Below are 23209 nucleotides of genomic sequence, written 5' to 3' on the forward strand. Positions count from 1 at the left end.
GACACGTGGAGCTCCAGTTGGTCTCCTGATGGACAACCCTTCCCATCTGGCTATGAGATCCTCTCCTGTCCAGCCATATGTGCCTCAGCGTCTTTGTTTCCCCTATTATGAGAAGTATGAGATTCACTTTCTCCTTTGTGCAAATGATGAACCTCCCCCTCCCCATAAATTAGGGGCCTGAAAACTTCAAGGTTGCAACCACATACCATCAGCTTCCTCCTGCCCTCATGCCAACACATCACTTTTTATCCTATCCCCAAGATAATTTGTTAACCTGTAAGCTAGCATCCCAAGATCTTGCTGGGTCTTAGAGAAGATCTTGTTGGGTTGATCCTTCACATTTCTCACGGGCTGATGAGGCACTGTCACTAAGCATCCTTTCAGAAGGGAAGGGAAAGATGGACAGGCTCATGTGCTGCTAAAATTAGTTACAGGTGGGCTAAATGTGAGCAGAAGCAGCCACAGCATTTCACAATGGAACTGTTCTGATGTAGCCAGATGTTTCTCCAGCACAACCCACAATAAAGCTGTTGGTCTCATTTCAGATGTACAGTAAGAAGAATACTAGAATGGGTGCGGGGACAATTTTCTAAGTAACTTGCGTTCTTTCCACCTTGATAATAGCATGTCATAATAGAGATGAAACCCAAATAGAATAACAGAGTCAGAAGGGACCTTGGAGATCTTCTAGTCCAACCCCCTGCTTAGACAGGAAACCCTTGCCCACTTCAGACAAATGGTTATCCAATCTCTTATTAAAAACTTCCAGTGTTGGAGCATTCACAACTTCTGAAGGCAGGCTGTTCCACTGGTTAATTGTCCTCACTGTCAGGAAATTTCTCCTTAGTTCTAGGTTGCTTCTCTCCTTGATTAATTTCCACCCATTTCTTCTTGTCCTGCCCTCAGGTGCTTTGGAGAATAGCTTTACTTCCTCTTCTTTGTGGCAGCCCCTGAGATATTGGAACACTGCTATCATGTCACCCCTAGTCCTTCTTTTCATTAACATACCCAATTCCATCAACCGTTCTTTATATGTTTTAGCCTCCAGCCCCCTAAACATCTTGGTTGTTCTTCTCTGCACTCATTCTAGAGTCTCAACATCTTTCTTTACATTGTGGTGACCAAAACTGGATGTGATATTCCAAGTGTGGCCTTACCAAGGCATTATAAAGTGGTACTAACACTTCATGTGATCTTGATTCTGTCCCTTTGTTTATGCTACCTAGAACTGAGTTGGTTTTTTTGGCAGCTGCTACACATTGCTGGCTCATATTTAAATGGTTGTCCACTAGGGCTCCAAGATCCTTCTCACAATTACTACTACTGAGCAAGGTACCACCTATACTGTACTTGTGCATTTGGTTTTTCTTGCCTAAATGTAGAACCTTTCTTTTTTCATCATTTAATTTCATTTTGTTCCATAGCGCCCAATGTTCAAGTCTGTCAAGATCCTTCTGTATCTTGAGCCTATCTTCTGGAGTGTTGGCTATTCCTGCCAGCTTGATGTTGTCTTCAAATTTGATCTATCCCTTTGCCAAATCATTGATGAAGATGATGATGAATACAGCTTGCCTGTCTGGAACCCATACCACATTTCAGACATCAATACAATTGAACGTGTCCAGAAATATTTTACAAGAAGAGTTCTCCACTCCTCTGAATACAACAAAATACCTTATGCCACCAGACTTGAAATCTTGGGTTTAGAAAACTTAGAACTCCGCCACCTTCGACAGGACCTGTGTTTAATTCATAGAATCATCTATTGCAATGTCCATCCTGTTGAAGACTACTTCAGCTTCAATCACAATAATACAAGAGCAAACAATAGATTTAAGCTTAATGTGAACTGCTCCAATCTTGATTGCAGAAAATATGACTTCAGTAACAGAGTTATTAATGCTTGGAACACACTACCTGACTCTGTGGTCTCTTCTCAAAACCCCCAAAGCTTTAACCAAAGACTCTCTACTATTGACCTCACCCCATACCTAAGAGGTCTGTAAGGGGTGTGCATAAGAGCACAAACGTGCCTACCGTTCCTGTCCTATTGTTTCCTTTCATGTTGAAGAGGACTGGGCCTAAAATCTCACATAGGTTTGAAGGTTCAAGTCAATCTCAGTGTCCTCAGAAGAAAGATAACATCAAGATGAAAAGCCAAAGCCAGGCTGACATGCTGAAACCTTTGCCAATGGTTCCATCATCATATCTACGACCTTCTGCCTATCTCAATGTATATTATCCTCACTGTATGCTCTGGATTAGAGTTCCAGAGGTGTAGGCTGACAAACCAGTGGAGACAACCATAGTCCTATTTATGGTTCACCTCTGCAAATTCTATCAAATACAAGGCAAACTTACTCCCAACTCAGCCTCATTGGCTTGTGCCAAGCACAACACAAATGATTTGTAAGCAAAAGAACACTTTCTGTACAACTGTCAGACTGCAGGAGAAGGATTTTAGCCTACGCAGCATGTGCTCATTTTCTGTCCAAAAATGGGTTGAAATGCATATTTTCTATTATGAATGTATGCTGTTAATTTTGCCATTCCTCCACATTCTCCAATTTACTAAGATATATGTTCATGGCTCATGGGGATAACCCTAGCATAACATCGGAAAAGACATAATTGTTTATAAATATTGTAAATCAGTCAGAGTACAAGAGAGGGGAAATTTCCATTTTTCAATGGTATTTTTAACTAACAAAATACAGTAGTGGAGACTATGGCACTCAGAAAATATCCCCAAAATCTGTATCCTTATTGTAAAAATAACTTAATATATTTTGTATGTATGTATGTATGTATGTATGTATGTATGTATGTATGTATGTATGTATGTATTTATTTATTTATTTATTATTTTAATTTTTATACCGCCCTTCTCCCAAAGGACTCAGGGCGGTTTACAGCCAGAACAAGACAACTGATACAAAAATTAAAACCAATTTAAAAGACAAAAATGCAAATTTGGCTGGAAACTATAAAAATCCAATAAAAACCCCATTTAAAAACCATTAGGCCAGTCCTGCGCGATGGAACAGAAATGTTTTCAGCTCACGTCGGAAGGTCCGGAGATCAGGGAGTTGGCGGATACCTGGTGGTAGCTTGTTCCAGAGGGTTGGAGCCCCCACAGAGAAGGCCCTCTCCCTGGGGGTCACCAGCCGACATTGTCTGGCCAACGGCACCCTGAGGAGACCCTCCCTATGGGAGCGCACTGGTCGATGGGAGGCCACCGGTAGTCAAAATTGATAATTTTGATCTATGATCTGTTGAGCACTACATATATAATTTCTTCATCTACTTATTGATTACAACTCTGCATCATTTTTCACTTAGCAGAAGTAGTAGTAAGAGCACTACTAATAGTAGTAGTAATAGTGAGGAGATGGAGATGGAGGAGAAGGAGAAGGAAAAGAAGAAGAGGTGGAGGAGAAGAGGAGGAGGAGGAAGTGGTGGTGGTGATGGGAAGGAGGAGAAGGAAGAGGAGGAGGAGGAGGGGAAGAAGAAGAAGAAGAAGAAGAAGAAGAAGAAGAAGAAGAAGAAGAAGAAGAAGAAGAAGAAGAAGAAGAATCATTATTAATTATTATTATTATTATTATTATTATTATTATTATTATTATTATTATTATTATTATTATTGACAGCCACAAGAGGGGACACTACGTCTATTGAAAAAATACAAATAAGCCCTACACAAGGGTATAAAAAAAGTCAGGATGACAAGTATAAATGCCACGATTGATTGTGATGCACATCAAAAAAGGGTGAAGCTTTATTGTATGTCCACTCTCTCAATTCTCTTGGCCCTCTGATCCATGCTGACCTGAGAGGTTGAACCTTAGCGATGAAGATCAGGAAGCATCCCTGATTTTAGGGATCAATTTATTCAGGCACACACATATGGGTGTATTTCATAAGAAACAGTAAATGAAGTAAATAAAACATAATCGTCTTTGGTTTAATTGATTTAACAAGGAAATGAATATCTTATAGGAACATGTAAAAAAAAACCCACAATTGAGCCTCTCAACCAACCAAGGGGGTTAAATTTAATTCTAAACAGTTCCTGTCTTGCAGAGAATTAAACTAACTCCATCAAATCACCCATGCTGTGGGATCAACCATCCTCTAAGAAAGGTAGTTACCAAGAAAGAGTAGCAGAAGACCAAGCTTCTCCATTGGCACCAGAGAAGCCACCTCCCAAATATTGATTGTCAAATCATACTTGCTGCTGTTTGGTTGGTCAAGGAAGAACAGCAGAGGTGGCATTCAGCCAGTTTGGACTAGTTTGCCCAAACTGGTAGCGGAAATCGTGGGTGCCCACCCACCGGCCTACCATCCGGCCCGCCCACCCGCCTGCCCCATGCCGTGCTATTTAGGAATGTTTTTGAGGCCGAGTGCATGCACGAAAGGCACGAGCAAAGCGCAGGTGCGGAAAGCATGCACGCTCACATTTGCGACCCAGTAAGGAAAGTAAGTGAATACCATCCCTGAGGAAGAGGCAAGTGATAACATGAGGCCTTGCCAGGAATCTCAGATGTGTGAGCTCACTGGATACTAGGCACATCCTGCAGAAAGAAGGTAGAGACCAGTGGTAGGTTTCAAATTTTTTTGCTACCGGTTCGGTGGGTGTGGCTAGGTGACGGGGGCATGTGACTGAATGGGCATGGCCAACTTGATGTCACTACACCCACACACACTCAGTCACATGACCCCCCCTACACCTAACCACACCCACATGAAAAGATAGGATTTTTTTTTGAATTTCCACCTATCTACCCCCGCCCACCCTTCGCCAGTTGCCCCCGTTTCCCTTCCTTTAGTGGCCCCGGCCTTAGCCCCCCTTCCTCCACCACCATCGCCTCCTTGTTTGGGCTCCTTACCTTCCACAGTGGCTGGTCCAGAGTCCGGAAGGCAAGCTGACCAGAGTTTTCGGTGGCCCCCAGCCCACTGCCGCGGCTGGAAAACAGCTGGCAAAGAGGAGGTGGCTGGCCACAGGCTGCCGAAAAGTACTGAAGGTCGCAGAAAAAGCTGCTGCCATCGCCACCATGTTCTTCGCGCAAGCACATCCCATTGGACTTGCAAGGCATCACTACCGGTTTGGGGACCTTAGCCAAATTTCTGCCAACGGTATGCACGAACCGGTGCAAACCAGCTGAATACCACCTCTGGTAGAGACTGTATATTCCTCCAAACTAAATATCTCACTGAATTATTGGGATGATGTGCAACAGTAAAGAGATCTCACTAGATTTGGGAGTTGAATTAAATCAACTACCATGGAACTGCGCCACTGGATAAATGATATGATTGCCACAAACATTTAGCTTGTACACCAATGGGACCTTGGCTGCATGGAGGTCAGGCGCAGACAGACCACTATAAGCTCCAGGCTTCTAAACATCTCATGACCCGCATACCTCAGGCTACAATGCGACCCTTTTCTTCAAAATTAGATCATGTTAAGAGTTATTCTAGGTTTATTTTTCTCGTAAACAGCCTCCCAATGCCTAACCTTTGGAGAAGCCATCCATGGGCATTTAAATCCCAAAAGAGCAGATTTAACCATGAAGCCGAGTACCACCAAAGGATCTTTGGTTCTGGTAATGTTGAAAAAGCTGCTCGCAAGAACTCCCTTCTCGAAACTGTGTTCTCTGGATTATTTCCCCCTTCTTCACAACCGCTAGGGAGTGTTCCTTCTGGATATACTGAAGGCAAAAGATATGTCCAATAAGTCAGAAAGGTCAAACACGAGACCAACCATTTATCAGATATATTGCAACCAGATGGATGTAACTCATCCATCAAAGAGCTCAGTGTCCTCCAACAATTAGCTTCTTATGAAAAGGCTCTCTTCCTTCTTGGCCACATGGGTCAACTTCCTTCCCTTCACCATTTGGAAAATGAACCCTAACTAACCCCTTTGCCACATTCTTCTTAAATCATCACCCCACACATACACACACAGACACACACACACCATTCCATGACTATATTTAAACTTTACTTTTCTCAAGACTCATCCTAAACCCGTCCAGGGGATGTTGAAAGTGTACCAGCATGCTGAAGGGCGTTTCTGACACTTGCTCTTCTATACATCAGCCACCTCGTAGACCCGTTGGTGACAATGAAAAGACTTCACAATAATGGTGCAGCAAAAACTCATTCGCTTACTCATCCATCATGTTCAACCTAGCAGCAGTTGCACTGACCTAATCTGTAATGCCTCGGTGCTCATTGGAGATTTCTTAAAGGCACCCCTTCATTGTTGTTACTTACAAAAGAACAAGTCTGGGCTATTAGATAAGAGGACTAAATGGCGTGGAGATTAATGCAATACTTTCTGATCATCGCCACCAAGGTCCAACCACTGGGGTTGAACTGGAACATCTGGTTTCTGAGCTCGCTTGAAGATCACATATGACATTCCTTACACACACACACACACACACACACACACACGCCCAAAAATGTTCTTAGGCCTTCTTGAAGAGGTAAATAACATTTTAGAAGGAGAAGAACAAAGTGCTACCATTCACTGATCTTTTCAGCCACCTTCAAAGTAATCTGTGAAACTGTGGTTTGATATTACAGTGAGTAAACAAAATACCCTCTTCTGTAAACATAGGATAATTGTGAAGGAATCTTTCATATTTTGACAGAGTATGGGAGGCGCCCAGATTTTTGCTCTCCTCCTCTCGAGTAGGAAGAGTCAACATTGCTGGGAATTGGAGACGCAGAAAAGCTGAATCGGAACAAGAAATTTAGCATTATTTTTGTAAGGAAGGGAAGAAGAACAAGCACCTGAATATAAGGACAAGCTAGTAAGGGTATGGCTAGCTAATATCATTGCCCAGAATCATATGTTGAGATGAGAACATCTGATAATCCCCAGATTTACCAATTGTCAACAAGAAAGACTAAGAAGTCTGGATAGCGGATGTGACATTACTTGGACAGAGCAGAATAGAATAGCATTAGCACTTCGACTTATATACTGCTTCATAACTGTAAAAAGCCCCCTCTAAGTGGTTTACAGAGTCAGCCTCTCGCCAATCTGGGTCCTCATTTTACCATCCTCAGAAGGATGGAAGGCTGAGTCAAACTTGAGCCTGGTGAGATTCGAACTGCCAAATTGCAGTCAGCCGGCAGTCAGCAGAAGTAGCCTGCAGTTCTGCATTCTAACCACTGCGCCAATAGAAGAGAAAGAACTGGTGAAAATCACAGAACGCACTGATAAAACAAAGGAAAGCAAAGATATTACCAAAAGTCATAGGGCCGGAATAGCTCAGGCTGTTAGAGTCTGTTATTAGAACACAGTAGCCTGCAATTACTGCAGGTTCAAGCCCGGCCCAAGGTTGACTCAGCCTTCCATCCTTTATAAGGTAGGTAAAATGAGGACCCAGATTGTTGGGGGGGCAATAAGTTGACTTTGTAAAAAAATATACAAATAGAATGAGACTATTGCCTTATACACTGTAAGCTGCCCTGAGTCTTCGGAGAAGGGTGGGATATAAATGTAAACAAAAACAAAAAAATAGGTGCCACGGATACAATCCCAAGACAACTGAAGCCCCACTTGAACGCCGTCGACACTGAGAAATTGACCATCAGCCAATTGCAAAAGGCAGCTTTACTTGAAACATCCTGCAATGATACCTTCAACGCTATTAAACAAGAAGGTCTGCCTATGTCAGGTCAGTCAGAGGGACTCAATAAGTGAATAAAAATGCCAAATGCAGTCTAAACCAGGGGTCTCCAACCTTGGCAACTTTAAGACTTGTGGATTTCAACGCCCAGAATACCTCAGCCAGCAAAGCTGGCTGAGGAATTCTGGGAGTTGAAGTCCACAAGTCTTAAAGTTGCCAAGGTTGGAGACCCCTGGTCTAAAACAACTGACCAACTGTGTGACAAATTATAACAACAATAAACACAGAAAAAAAAATCCCCTATCAACTGAGAAACAATCAGCTGCCAATACACCACCTCATTTATACCTATTCATATTTCAATATTGAGACCACGCGATACAACAGGTACAAACCATTAAGAATCCATTTGGAAATATGGAATTAAAATGCTCTTCTCTTACAAGTTATCAGAAACAACTTGGCCTTGTGCATTTCTTCCCATGAAAAAGTATGATGAATTTCCTTTAAACTAGAATAGCTACTTGAAGAAACATTTATTCTCCCCCCCCAAAAAAAAGAAAGAAAGAAAGAAAGAGAGCAAGAAACAGCAGCTCCTTGCTAATCAGAACATATACACTGATTTTAAGTATTAAAATCCAGCCAACTTGGTCCAATTTAACTTATCAGGTCCACTTGCCTTATTTCTTATTCTTGCCCTGAAGGCAATGACTTCAGATGGCAGATATTAATCTTCCATCTCCAGAGATATCTTTCTGAGAGTGTTTAATCAGTAATGACCCAAGTTGTGTCACCTTAAGATGGCTACATTTAAAAATAAATAGAGGCCTATCGTAGGCATCAAGATTCATTATCTTCCTCCTGAAAAATTAAGGCAGAAAGCTATTGTGGTTAATTGGAGCTAAGCTAAGCTGCATCTTGAATTCAAAATCTTTCCCTTAACCTTGACATGCTCTTCAGAAAGTCATAGCTTTCACCCTCAGGTGTCCCCCAGTGGTGGGCTTCACATTTTGTTACTACTGGTTTGCTGCGCACGTGAGCACACCTTCCATGCATGTGCCGGGCTTCTGCACATGTGCTTTGTTTGCGCGCATGTCTTCTGCGCATGCGCCCAGCCACAAAACCATTCCTAAATAGGATGGCATAGAGATGGGGTGGATGGGTGAGCTCTGCTACCGTATAGTGACCAGACGTCCCGCTTTTGGCGGGACAGTCCTGCTTTTTAATAATTTGTCCCGCGTCCTGCGGCATTTCAAAAAAGTCCCGATTTTTCTCCCCACTCCCATTCTGAAAATGGGAGGCGGCAACGCAAGAGGAGGAGGAGGAGGGGGAGAAGGGGGAGTGGTGGAGAAGGGGGCGCGAGATTGCCCGCTGCCTGGAAGAGCTGAGAGGAGAGCCGAGGAGAGCCGAGCCTGCCTGGAAGAGCCGAGAAGCAGCAGCTGCTCCTCCTCCTTCAGCCAGGTGGTGAGACTCAGCGCACATGCGCAGCCCCCCTCCCCCCTCCCCCCCGTCAATGGTGTCCCGCTTTGCCATCGCTGAAATCTGGTCACTTTATGCTACCGGTTCACCCCAACTGGTACGAACCGGCTGAATGCCACCTCTGGTGTACCCTTAAGGTACCTCACAAGCTCATTGTAAACATAAAATGGAGAAAACCCACAGGGGTCAAATAATATTCAACCCCCCCAAAAAAAAGTTTAAATTTGTGATTCTTTATTTTGGCCACTAAGGTGGCCCAGTGGCTAAGTAGCTTGTCGATCGAAAGGTCGGCAGTTCAGAAATTCGATTAGCACAGATGTAGGAGAGGAACATTTACCTTTACCTATATTTTGGCCATTAGAGTTATGGTCAGCCCCCCCCCCAAAAAAAATCCCCCACAATTATGTTCAGCACCAGAAACAACTTCACATTATTCCTCCTCTGCTCATTCTTAATCCCTTAAAAATAGAAATAACCTCTCCCCAAAAAAAAAAAAAAAAAACATAGCATCTGCAGGGAAAACTTGTGTGGACAAATGGGTGACTAGGCCCACCCAAACCTGACTCAAGTGCTGACCTGCCTTGTGGACATCATCAATCATCATTAAAATGCAAAGTTCCCCTTAATGAATCTATGGCTAATTTAACATGCGTTAATTTAACATGCAAGCTTTCGTCCCTGTCTTCTGATTGGATCTGATATGTGAGGAGAAAATCCTGTTCCGATCACCCACTAAAAGTTATGATAAAGATAATAAGAAAACGGTTACCTGTGGAGATGATCTCACAGGCCTGTTTTTGACAATCAGCATATTTATCGTCTTCCATTAAAAAAATATTTTTTTCCACCTCAAGTCACCTCTCCTACTTGATCATTCCTTTCCATAAAACTAGCTCTTATAGCTTTTTTTAAAAAAATCTTATTGGTTTTCCATTTGTTTACTTTAAAATTAAATTCTCTGTCAAACATCTGATCCAAACAGCAAAATTATGGAACATTTTAATTGTTTTCCTATTAGGTCAAAAATACATGTATGGCACACATACACACATATGTATGTATGTATGTATGTATGTATGTATGTATGTATGTGTGTGTGTATATATATATATATATATATATATATATATATATATATATATATATATATATATATATATATATATATATATATATATATATATATTTGTTTTCTGAGGTTTGGGTATTTGTATGTAGGTCTTTGGTTATTGGTTTTCTCCACGTAAAATTGGAAGTGTCTTGGCGGCGTTTGAAGTCTCATTCGTCATCTTCAGGCTTCAGCCGTGCTTCTGGGAGCAAAGAAGCGCAAGCTGAAGCCTGAAGATGACGAATGAGACTTCATATATATATACACACACACATTCTCTCTCTCTGTGTGTGTGTATATATATATATATATATATATATATATATATATATATATATATATATACACACACACACACACACACACACATTCTCTCTCTCTCTCTCTCTCTGTGTATGTGTGTGTGTGTGTGTGTGTGTGTAAACTATGTTACATTGTTTTTAAATCATTAAAAAGAGGAGAGTTCAAAATATGTAAAATCATTATGTCCATTTAAGGTTGCACTATGTAACCGTGTTTCTCCAAAAATAAGCTCCTGTCTTATATATTTTTATTTTTTTTGAACCCTGAAATAAGTGTTTGGCCTTTTTGCCATGTGCTCAAAAGTCCGGTTGGGCTTATTATCAGGGGTTGTCTTATTTTGGGGGAAACGGTACTAAAAGGAATGGCCATATATTGGAGCTCATATACGTTTATCAAAATACATGCAAATATATAATTGAAAATCAGAAGAGAAAAAAAAAGCCGTGATTTATTTCTTTTCTATTTATTTTTGTCAATGAACGTGTAGAAAAATAGAAATTCCAGCAGGTAAATGGGAGTTTATTTTCATAACTGTGTAAGAGAAAATACGTTGAATGAGTTCATATTAGAGAATCGGCTTATAGAAGTGTTTGAATCCCTTTGCATACAGTCTATATTATTAGCCAGCTCAAGATCAAAACCAACCACAAAAATTCAAAACGAAACTAATAAAAATTAGTTTCAGAGGCTTTCAGAGAAAATAAAACAAAGATACTATATATTGGAAGCAGCACACTGGTTAAATTTTTGTATGGGATACCAACTGTCATCTAATGAAAATGTTTACCTGCTATGTAACGTTGAGCTATTTTATTTTTAATTCAATATTATTATTATTATTTTAAAAAAGAAAAAGTATCCTCAGAAAACCATTTAAGAATTTTTCTTCAATACTTATCTTAGAAATGGGCCATTTGATTCATGCACATCCCTAATGTATATCATCAGCAACTGAAGGAGTTTTTTATATGATTTTTGACAATTTAACAAGTCCTCTTGACAAATTAAATGGTTGTGTTGACAACTTAACTGTACTGCCAATCAATATTTTCAATTACTTTCATTGTCATTCAGAAAAAATACAACACGAGGTCACAGGGTGGCAAATCCAAGTAAAAAAGATAAAACGGAACACAATCGGTTGGAGGAAGAACTTCTAAGTACAACGTACAATTTAAGGTACCTTTGTATCTCCTTGGTAGAATTCCTTTGAAACAAAAAAAGAGAAAAGAGGAGAGGAGTGGAGAGGAAGAGGAAGAAAGAAGAGGAGAGAGGAGAGAGGAGGGAAGGGAAGGGAAGGGAAGGGAAGGGAAGGGAAGGGGATCAAAATTCAGATACTTGGCAACTGTTTTATATTTATTACAGTCGCAGTATCCTGGGGTCATGTGATCTTCTTTTGTGACTTTCTGACACGGAAAGTCATTGAGGAAAACAGATTCACTTAACAACCAGGTTACTAATTTTTCAACTGCAATGTTTCACTTCATAACTATGGCAAAAAAGTCGTAAAATGGGGCAAAATTCACTTAATAAATGTCTCACTTAACAACAGAAATTTGGGATTCAATTGTGGTCGTACGTCCAGGGCTACCTGTACAGCTGATACTAACTCCAGACACCTAAAATGAAACTTTAGCAGTTTTTTTATAAATCAGGGATATGAATTAATTTAACATAATGTTAACATGTTCAATTTTGCTCCCAAAGACTTATGACCTCCACACAGTATCCAATGTATGTTTAGTGTATCTAGAAAAATATTATCTGAATACAATTCAAAGCCAAGGTAGACATGGAGATGTGACACTGTCAGATTATTAAAATAAGAGTAAATATTTTTTGTTAGAAATTCTGTTTATATAAAGCACCAGAGAGCAAACAAAAGTACAGTCACCATGTGCTTTACTGCTCAGCAATTTAAGTATAACAGGAAAAAGAAACTCTACTCAGAACAAAAGAGCATAGTGTATATACCATAGATCCAAACTTGTAAATACTACCGTCTATTGGCTGAATAGTGGCGTAGTTGTTGCATCAAAATACATTCCAGCAATGAATTCCAACATCTTTAATTAAGGCCATCCAACTCTTACTTATCAGATTAGGCTGTTTCATCTCTGGCTCAAGCAGGAGACCCTATACAATTTCAGACAGATGGTTCTAGTCTTAAAAACCTCCAATGGAGCACCCACAACTTATTTTATTACGCAAGCTTACGCAAGCTTACGCAAGTTGTTCCAGTGGTTAATTGTTCTCAGAATCAGGGAATTTCTTCTTAGTTCTAGGTTGGATCTCTTTTTTAATGATCTTCCATCCATTGCTTCTTGTTCTGCCTTCGGGTGAATTTATCTGGAAGAGTATAACAACTCCTGCCTTGGGCAGGGGATTGGATTAGAAGACCTCCAAGGTCCCTTCTAGTCCTATGCTTCTGTGTTCTTTGTCATCTTTGAAGGTCATTTCCAAAGCATTTGGCCTACGCAGAACAATTACTATCACTTCTGACCATCTGATCAGACTAATGTTACCACTAGCAAGGACTGCGACAATTTCTTTTTCCCGTTTATATATTTCTGCCTCAGTTGGCGATGGTAAATGATAAAAGCTTTTTCCCTTGCTCGGTATAACCAGAATGAAAGCCGTCTCAATAGCATACCAGGAGTTAAACTGATGACACAAATATCAAATCTTCTTAATAATTAGACTCTTCCCAGTTATTTGGATCAATAAGCTTTCCCAGTTAAGGTGGGGGGGGGGAAATCCCCAGACAATTCAGGGCAAAGTAAAATAAAATTTGTCTTATGAAAGACCTGCTTCCAGAAGTTAATTTGAAGAGACTGACTTCTTGAACAAGATACGGATGCTTGTGTTGCTACACAACCTATGGATTCCACACCGTTCTGTTAACCATCAGCAATTATCTTCCTGTCAGAGTTAAAGGTAACAAATTTCCCCATATCCAGCGAGCCTATATCATCAACCGGACACCGGGATCATTTGACGGCAACTAAATCACTACACCAGTCAACAGCTCTGACAGACAAATGTGCTGCTTCAGAAAAATCTGGGCCTATCACTCTGGCAACATGGTTGGGGGTTGAAGGAGGAAAAAAAATTCCCTCCGCTTCCTGAAAAGAGATTAAATGTTGTAGAGATGCCGTTAAGTACAGTACAGGAGAAAATCCTAAATATGAGAATTATTAATGGACTTCAGACTGGCCTTTTTAATCTGTCGCCAGCACCTGTTCATCTATTTTACCTCGATCTGACTTGTTTCCTGACGGACGGGAAGGGGGGGGGAGAAGAAGAAATTGTGCATTCCCCTTGCTTTAATCATAGCCAACGGTGGAAGAACAATAAAATCTCACCCATCATCCAGAAAGCATTTTAGTACTTGGTGTCCTTTTATAAGAAAGCTTGCGTAATAAAAGAGACTGCTAATGTGCCCCGTCTTTATATCCGACAATGACGTTCAGTTCACCGCATGCTACATAAAAGGGATATCGGTTTTTATCCAGCTCAAAAGCTAAATAAAGCATGATCAGGTGGCAACCACGGCTTGGCTAGAATTTCCTGTTAATCTTTGGTTTAAACCTGGGTTTTTCCTTCATCCCAAACCGGGGAAACACATACTGGACAATGGATCATCCAGTACAAGGAACTCCCCAGCCCCATTCTGCTGTTTTGATGTGTGAAATATTCAAGATAAATTGCACGGACATCTTTGCAAATTGCTATTAAAATAGAAGGGAAAAAAACAAAGAGCTAATTATTGGCCTGCCAGTAACTAGTGCATTTCTCTCTCTCTCTCAATATCAAATTAATCACCGGCGCTCTTCTACGTAAGTGGCAAATAAGAATTAAAAAAAAAATCCAAGGCTCCTGAGAGACGGAGGGTGAGATATATATATATATATATATTTATTTATTTATTTATTTATTTTATTTTATTTATTTTGTCAATCATATATAAGATAACAGGTAAAAGTATAAACATAATTTGGATACATGAAAAGAGTAAGTAAAAAAAGAATATTAGGTCAGGGATGGTAGGCACGCAGGTGCATTTATGTACGCCCCTTACAGACCTCTTAGGAATAGGGTAGGGTCAACAGTAGACAGTTTAAGCTTAAAGTTTTGGGGGTTTGGGGAAGAAACCACAGAGTCAGGTAGTGCATTCCAAATGTCGACAACTCTGTTACTGACCCCTCTTCTTTTGGGGGGCACAGATCTGAGCCAAATTAAATGGTGAGCAAAAGTTACTTCTATTCATCAACTGACCAGTGTCCTCTTTGAAAAGTGACTTGACGCTATTAAGAGCAAGCGGCGATCTGTAACTTTTAAAAAAAAAATATAGTAGGCACCCCACAACCTAAAAGTATCATGTAAAGATGATTTGATGCACGGTGTAAAGGTGTTTAGAAGCCCTTTCTAACAAAGATGCTAAGATCTTAGCCTCGTGTACAAAATTTATTTGCCAGGCACGTCTTTGGAGCTTCTCCACCTACTACCTAAAGCTCAACACTGCAGAGAAATGCTTGTCAGCAGGGCTATCTCCCTTCAGCAAAGCCATAATATTTAAAACATGACACTCCTTATTAGTAGCATCACAAAAAAAAAAAAAAAACCATGGATGTGGCCTATATTTAAATGCTACTGGAAACGCTGTTCAATCACCTGCCATATTCTAAGGAAAGCATATAACTGCAGAAAAAGCCTCAGGCAAACTTTCCTCTCTGTAATCAATGAACATTCCAGTTTTAGTTTAGCCCAGGGGTGAAATGCTACCGGATCTGACCGGATTGCATGATCAGGTAGCGATCGCGGCCGGTAGTTCGGTGATCCGGTAGCGATGGCCGAGTGAAGCTCTGCCCAGCCGCCCGGGTGACATTACTTCCTGGTTTTAACCAGGAAGTAATGTGTTTTTTACCTTCTGCGGATGCACAGAAGGTTTTGCGCATGTGCAGAAGATCTGCGCGGGCATGTCACACGCGAGCGAGTGAAGCGAGGACTCACACGCGGTATGTTCACTCCTGAGCTGGTAAGGAAGGTAAGTTGATTTCACCACTGGTTTATCCCTCCAATAAACAGACATTTCGGGTGGGACGGACACCCAAATTCCTGCATTGTCCATTTTCTTACCAGCTTTAAATTGATCTTAGTATTTTAACATGAAGAGGAAGGTTGGTTCTGCTCTTTTTTTGCCCTCTTCTAAGTCTCCATATCTCTGATCATTAGCATAGCAATTTGGTTTGTGGCAAGGGTGCCTTTTAGTTGTTCTGTGTCACAGCAGTGGAAGGATTAATGTTGGTTGCAATCAAGAGCTGCAACCCAGAGGCGCATCAACGCAATGTGCCCGCAACGGCACAAAACATGAGCCATTAAGTTTATCTGATATCATAACCTGGAGGGCGGGGGAAACCCATTCAGTAATAAATATTATATGTTAATATCTAAAGAAACCAGTTTTGCTTGTAAAGATCAAATTCTACCTGCACTGCCCTTCATTTAGAGGTAGAATGCTTACCTTGTTTTTAATTTTTAAAAAATGGGCTGTATATTTATATTTTTTTATTATTTAGTTCCTATTGTGGTTTGTTGTTGTTAGTTGCGAAGTTGTGTCCGAACCAGTGGTGGGTTTCAGATTTTTTTACTACCGGTTCTGTGGGTGTGGCTTGGTGGGCGTGGCATGGCATGGCTTGGTGGGCATGGCTTGGTGGGCATGGCAGGGGAAGGATACTGTAAAATCTCCATTCCCTCCCCAATCCAGGGGAAGGTTACTGAAAAATCCCCATTTCCTCCCAATCAGCTAGGATTTGGGAATAGATGGGGGCGGAGCCAATCAGAATGTTTTACTACCGGTTCTCCAAACTACTCAAAATTTCCACTACCGGTTCTCCAGAACTGGTCAGAACTTGCGGAAACCCACCTCTGGTCCGAACCATTGCGACCCCATGGACAATATTCCTCCAGGCCTTCCTGTCCTCTACCATCGTCTGGAGTCCATTTAAGCTCACACCGACTGCTTAAGTGACTCCATCCAGCCACCTCGTACTCGGTCATCCCGTTCTTCTTTTGCCCTCAATCGTTCCCAGCATTAGGCTCTTCTCCAAAGAGTCCTTCTTTCTCATTAGGTGGTCAAAGTATTTGAGTTTCCTCTTAAGGATCTGGCCTTCTAAAGAGCAGTCAGGGTTGATCTCCTCTAGGACTGACCAGTTTCATCGCCTTGAAGGGACTCGCAGGAGTCTTCTCCAGCACCAGAGTTCAAAGGCCTCAATTCTTTGGCGCTCAGCCTTTCTCATGGTCCAACTTTCACAGCCATACATTGCAACTGGGATGTAAAATTTGTAAAATTTTAGCTTTTTAATATTATAAACTGCCTAGAGTTACCTTGTGGTAAAATGGGTGGTCAATAAAGTTAATAAATAAATAAAATTCATCTCTATATTTTCATAGAGTATCCAAAACATAATAATACATAAGGTTAAAATCCAGAAATGTCAATACAATATTGTTTTTCATTTTCATTATCTAGATAATGGTCAAAAGGATTGAACCATCTAGCTATTAATTTCAACAGCAAAGATATATTTCAGATGAAAAGAATTTGACTAGTTCAACAATCTGCCTTTCCTAATCTCTTAGAAAATCTCAGGTGTAAGTAATTTGTTCCAGTTAAAAGCTCTGCTTCATAATTTCGCAATCCTTGGCAGTTTATTGCTCCAAATATACTCAACTATCAGGGTTTTTTTGCAATCAGTTTAACGAAAGGAAATTCTAATCATCTGCATTTCCACAATTAAATTAATGACTGACAAAAAAATGAATTTGAAAAAACGGGAGATCATAGCTCGCAATGTTTTCTTCATCCTCTAACCATATAGTTGTGGTTGAGGATCAATGTGATTTATTAATAAAAGAATAAAATAAAATGAAGTATAAGGTTAGAGAGAAAGTGAAGCTGGGTGGAGACCGTATAAAACTTTCTACCGTTTTATTTTAGGTTTGTAAAAATGAAATCCATGAGAAACAGAAATAGAAGGAAAGAAAAAAGGAAGGAAGGAAGGAAGGAAGGAAGGAAGGAAGGAAGGAAGGAAGGAAGGAAGGAAGGAAGGAAGGAAGGAAGGAAGGAAGGAAGGAAAAGAATAAGGGGTGGGGAGAGACACTTTCTGTCCAGTGTCCAAATTTTGTTTGGTTAAACAAAATTGTAACCAAAATTTTGGAGTATTAGAGCAGAGGTCTCCGACCTTAGTAACTTTAAGGTTTGTGGACTTCAACACCCAGAGTTCCTCAGCCACCAAAGCTGTATTAGAGGATGACAAAGGGAGGGGCAGAATTTGAAAGGGCTCCTTTTAAATTAATTTATTTCTCAGGGATTAACTACACCCCCTTAACTAGGCTTAGAGATAGAGGTACTCCTTGATTTACAACAGTTCATTTAGTGACCGCTCAAAATTACAAGGGCCCTGAAAAGTGACTTATTACCGTTTTCCACACTTACGATTATTGCAGCATCCCCACAGGATCCAAATTCAGACACTTGACAACTGACTCATACTTATGACAGTTGCAGCGTCCCAGGATCACGTGATCCCCTTCTGCGACCTTCTGACAAGCAACTGAGAAGCCAGATTCACTTGACAATGGTGTTACTAACTGAACAACTTGCAGGGATTCACTTAACAAATGTGGTGAGAGAAGTTGGAAAATGGGCCAAAACTCATTTAACTGTCTCGCTTAGCATCAGAAATTGTGGGGCTTAACGATGGTCATACGCTGAGGACCACCTGTGTTAAATTATTACCATAGGGCAAGGGTCTCCAACCTTGACAACTTTTTAAGACTTGTGGACTTCAGCTCCCAGAATCCCTCAGCCAGCTTTTGCTGGCTGAGGGATTCTGGGAGTTGAAGTCCACAAGTCTTAAAGTTGCCAAGATTGGAGATCCCTGCCATAGGGTGTAACTGTTCAACAATCTCATTCAGGAGCAGTCTGAGCTTCAAACAGCCCACATTAATGTTCCATTAATGAACCTTACAGGTGCGATTTTAAATCAAAGTGATCTCAAATCAAACCTTTATTGTCAATGCACAACATGTGTACAATGAGATTGAATGAGCCTCCCTTAGTGCGCCCCTCTCCCCACCCAAAAAAAACCCCAACAGAATACATCTCAATAACTTTAAAAGAAGAAGAAATTCCTAAACCCAAATAAGCAATAACTAGCACACATTCCCATGTACATATATGCATAAAACATTATATTATATTATGAACATGTTGCACGTTGCACTGGTCCTGCAAGTCTATCATATTAAACCTAATTGTGGTGTTATGTTGCATTCAGAAGTTTGACGGCCCACGGATAAAAGCTATTTTTCATCCTATTTGTTCGGCCGGCTATACTTCTATATCTCCTGCCCGATGGTAGGTGAGTAAAGAAGTGCTGACCAGAGTGTGAATCATCCCTGAGGATTTTCCTCACTCTGCTAAGGCAGCGGGTCCTGACGATTTCATCCAGTGAGGTCAGGGGGCAGCCCATGATTTTTTGTGCTGTCCTCATCACCCTCTCTAAGGCCTTTCTGTCGGCGGCGGTCAAGCCAGCATACTATACTGTAACACAATATGTGAGGACGCTTTCTGTCGTAGACCGGTAAAAGGAAGTCATTAGTCGTTGTTCCACCTGATTTTTCCACAAGACCCTAAGGAAGGAAGGATCTCAAAGTCTGTTGAGCCTTCCTGACCACCTAGAATGTGTTATTTTTCCAGGTGAGATCTTGGCTAAGGTGGACTCCCAGGAATTTGAAAGAGGAGACCAGAGTGGGTTTGGACCGGTTCGGGTGAACCGGTAGCACTGACAATCAGTTAGCCCCACCCACCCACCCCTGCTCTATCCTGTCCTTTATTTCCTGCTTTGTAGTTCATCTCAATCACGCGGCACAGCTGATTCCCCACCCCCACCCCCACTGTTCTACTTACCGTTGCTGACTTGGAAAGTAAGCAGCTGAGCTTCTAAATACTCCATTTTCGGCACTGTGTGCAAACGCCTTAGACATGTGAGTGCACAAAGCGTGCACTCACCGAATCGGTTGTTAAACCGGCGGCATACCACCACTGCAGGAGATCCTCTCCATACAGCCCCCCTTGATATAGAGTGGGGCAGGTTCCACTCTCTGCTTCCGGAAACCTAGCACCAAATATTCGTGCAAATAAGAGCAGATGATAAACACATATTTGACACACAACTCTGGAGATAATGAGTTATTTAAATGCCGGAACCACTATCTTTTTCCCCCACTTGTGCAACAATGGAACAAACTGAAGTGCGTTCTGTCAAGGTTTTGTTTTTAAAGATTCATTTTTTTTTTCCTTTCAAGCTATGGAAGGTACTTTCTAATCTTTAAGAAGATCTGGCCAAATTTGCCAATATGATATAATTTATCCAACAAACCATACTCAATGAGTCGTCCTTAACCGTGCTATTTCCACATGGAGAGCACTAAGCAGTGGGGGGGTTACTAAAAAGGGGGCTAGACTAGAAGACCTCCAAAGTCCCTTCCGGCGCTATTTTATTCTATGTTCTAACTAGCCAAGCAATTTCCTGTCTGCCTTGAATTGCCAAGGAACAACCTAACTAACAAAGTAACAAACCAACCGTTACTTCATAGAGATTAGAGGTTAAAGATAAACTCGATTACAAGTTATAAATGTGACTAATTTGAAATGTTATTGGTTATTATGGATATATGCAGTAATAATTTCCACTTTAATGAAAGGCAGCATGTTTTTAGTGGCCCCTGGTTTCTTGTTTAGGCTTTAGGAAGGTGATCAGTGTATGATTAATAGCTACTTCTCTTGTGATAGGCATCTGGGACAAGAGAAGCATAAATAGAGATTCTGCCACTTAGCTGCATCGTAAAAAAATGCAAATGTGCCATCATATTGTAGGATATAAACCAGGTTTATAGGTGACATGCTTCCTATTCTTCTCAAAATTGCTCCAGTCTTAGCAGGTGCTCAAATTTCAGGCCCAGCTCAAGAACAACACAGAACAATCCAGCCAGAGTTCAGTTATTTGTTTTCTCACACCACGTAGACAGAATCTTGCCAGACTAAACCCTCATCCACGGTGGCACTTTGGTTAGAGTGCAGTACTGCAGGCTACTTCTGCTGATCACTGTGCTGGCAGTGTTGTTGGGGGAGATAGGCTGACTCTGTAAACTGCTTAGAGAGGGCTGAAAAGCACTGTGAAGCGGTATATAAGTCTAAGGGCTATTGGTATCCTAACAGATATATCGTGGGAGATTGTAGAGAGTGGCTATCCTAAATCTTTTCCTCTCTCTCTAATCCAGCTCTGGGCCTTGTTGTCTCTTGTTTTATGTCCTTCTTTGGAAGGTGCTCCTTCCTTCCTTCCTTCCTTCCTTCCTTCCTTCCTTCCTGGTCAACTTCAGCTTCACTGCTGTCCATTAGAGCACTTCCTCCTTCATACACCCAACCCAACTCATCACATCAAATCATACATTTCAGAAAATATCTGCTTTACCACAACCCATGTTACATTGAACTGGAGGCACGCTGAATGCATTTCAGTTGACCTTGTCCTCCTCAACTTACTAAATTCCTAATTTAAAAAAAAGCATGCTGAGGTTCAAGATTATACTTTTTGTAACCTGCAAATGCAAGAACAATATGGCTTGCCTCTAGTTACACTGATTGTGTCCAGGTGTTATCACAGTGTTCTGACCCAGCCTTAGCAGAAACAAGAAATATGACTCCTTGTCACAAAACCCACCACTTTATTTACCTCTTGTGAATTAGTTGCATTCACCCAATGAAAAGTCCAGGTCCTTCAAGGAGTTAACTGCAGTAACAGACCTTATCAGTTCCTTGCGATAATTGCAAGGCCGTGAGCTCCCAGCCAAAAGGCTGCAAATTAAGTTCTTTGTGGCACGAAACACCATAAGCAAAATCTTCAGAAATACAAAGTGTTGTCTCCTACAACAACCACTCCCCTTTCTTCCTATTTATTCCTCAGCCAGGGAGGGGCCATTCGGTGTCCATGTGTGCCTTGCTTCCCGAGTCGACTCCTTGTCCTCCGTTCCTCACCTCTCCTTAACGCTCTGCACATACATGCATCTGGAACCAGCCCCAGCTGTTCTGCCTCCTCACTCACCTCAGCCACCAAAGGCAGCTGCCTCTCAGGTGGCTGGGAAATTCTGGACGGCCCTGGCTCTATCTCTGTGTCTGACACAGAGCATCCACCAGAGCCTTCTCCACACTCCAGGACTAGCCCAAGTTCCTCCTCAACCTCTTCCTCATCCAAGTCTGAGGCCATCATCCAAGGCCCACAACCCAGAGAGGTATTTCAATGCATTGCATCCATAGATACAGGTTCATTCTATTATCTAGAAGGATCCGCAACATTATGCACATTGTTAAATATTTACCGTAGCTATAACCTGTTAGTTCTATATCTTATCCGCAAATTGAGCTTTGCCTACAGGCAGTCCTTGACATACGACCACCATCGAGCCCCAAATCTCTGTTGTTAAGTAAGACCTTTGTTCAGTGAATTTTGCCCCATTTTATGACCCTTTCTTGCCCTGAGCTGTTAAGTGAATCACTGCCGTCGATCAGTTAGTAACCCAATCGTTAAGTGAATCTGGCATCCCCATTGACTTTGCTTGTCGGAAGGTTGCAAAAAGGGATCGCACATGACCCCAGGACACAGCAAAACAGACACAAATATGAACCAGTTGCCAAGCATCGGAATTTTGATCATACGATCACGGGGATGCTGCAAAGATCGTAACTGTGAAAAACGGTCATAAGTCCAGTGCCGTTGTAACTTTGAACAGTCATAAAATAAACTGTTGTTGTCGTGTCCCACTCCTCCGCTGACGGCCGGGTCAGGGAAATCCGAATCAGGCTTGCCTCTGCAGCTCTGCCCAAAGTCCTAGTAAAGTCCTCAGAGCAGGCAGGAGACCAGAAAGTGACTTCAGCAAGATAAGTTCGACTTTGCTTGACTCAGAGACTGCCAGAAAGCAGATCCTTTATATAGGCCATGGGGTGTGGCTCCATGACTCAGCACTCATTAAGGCCTGCCCCTCCCTTCCTTCTGTTGCCTCCGCCTATCCAGTCTTCTGATGCGAGGGTCACTCCAATCAGCAGCTGTTGGAAATAAACTTTCCTCAGGCTCACATGCTGTGGAGGAGGGGGAGGGGTCTGCCTGGGCATGGAGCCAGGGCTGGGGCCGGGGGGTGCTCCCTCCTCTGCAGCCTGCGTGGGCATGGAGCCAGGGCTGGGACCGGGAGGTGCCCCCTCCTCTTCAGCTTGTCTGGGCATGGAGCCAGGACTGGGGCCGGGAGGCATACATTCCTCCATGTTTGGGAGCAGATAAGAAGGCCCCAGCTGCTGTGAGAGCGGGCAAGACACATGGAGCCAGGACTGGGGCCGGGAGGCATACATTCCTCCATGTTCGGGAGCAGATAAGAAGGCCCCGGCTGCTGTGAGAGCGGGCAAGACACAACAGTTGTAAGTCAAAAACTGCCTTAGTTTACAATCAAAATTACAATAGGCCAGAGGTCTCCAACCTTGGCAACTTTAAGCCTGGCGGACTTCAACTCCCAGAATCCCCCAGCCAGCAAAGCTGGCTGGGGAATTCTGTGA

The 23209-nt window shown here is 41.9% G+C and overlaps 1 protein-coding gene across 1 annotated transcript in view; it reads right to left on the reverse strand.

The window, feature by feature from the left end:
- The window catches only part of LRMDA (leucine rich melanocyte differentiation associated), a 685645-nt gene that overhangs the window by 186353 nt on the left and 476083 nt on the right, over positions 1 to 23209 (reverse strand). The gene's annotated exons all lie outside the window — the stretch shown is intronic.

This window comes from Ahaetulla prasina, chromosome 6, assembly GCF_028640845.1.
Source record: "Ahaetulla prasina isolate Xishuangbanna chromosome 6, ASM2864084v1, whole genome shotgun sequence".
NCBI classification, from domain to species: Eukaryota; Metazoa; Chordata; class Lepidosauria; order Squamata; family Colubridae; genus Ahaetulla; species Ahaetulla prasina.